The sequence below is a fragment of the Lagopus leucura genome, unplaced genomic scaffold (genome assembly GCF_019238085.1).
Source record: "Lagopus leucura isolate 7727_CA_CO unplaced genomic scaffold, USGS_WTPT01 Super-Scaffold_100001, whole genome shotgun sequence".
NCBI classification, from domain to species: domain Eukaryota; kingdom Metazoa; phylum Chordata; class Aves; order Galliformes; family Phasianidae; genus Lagopus; species Lagopus leucura.
This window is the reverse complement of record NW_024962262.1, coordinates 89,807,895-89,808,126: the sequence shown is the minus strand read 5'-3', so window position 1 is coordinate 89,808,126 and position 232 is coordinate 89,807,895.

The window sequence follows — 232 nt, the reverse complement described above, 5'->3', positions numbered from 1 at the left end:
GAGGGTGGTCTGTGTGGGTTTTAACACACCGGGCTGTGAAATGAGAGGCTGAAGTCCTGTGGGGGCTAAAACATGCGGAGAAGCTCTGGAGGGCTGGGAGTCGCTGGGCACGGGGAGCTGGGGCAGCCCGGTACCTCGGGATGCTGGGACGGACATCCTGCAGCCTGCGAGGGGCAGAGAGGACCGAGGCAAAGCGCTTTGCTCACGGACTGCTTTCAAACGCGCTTTACTT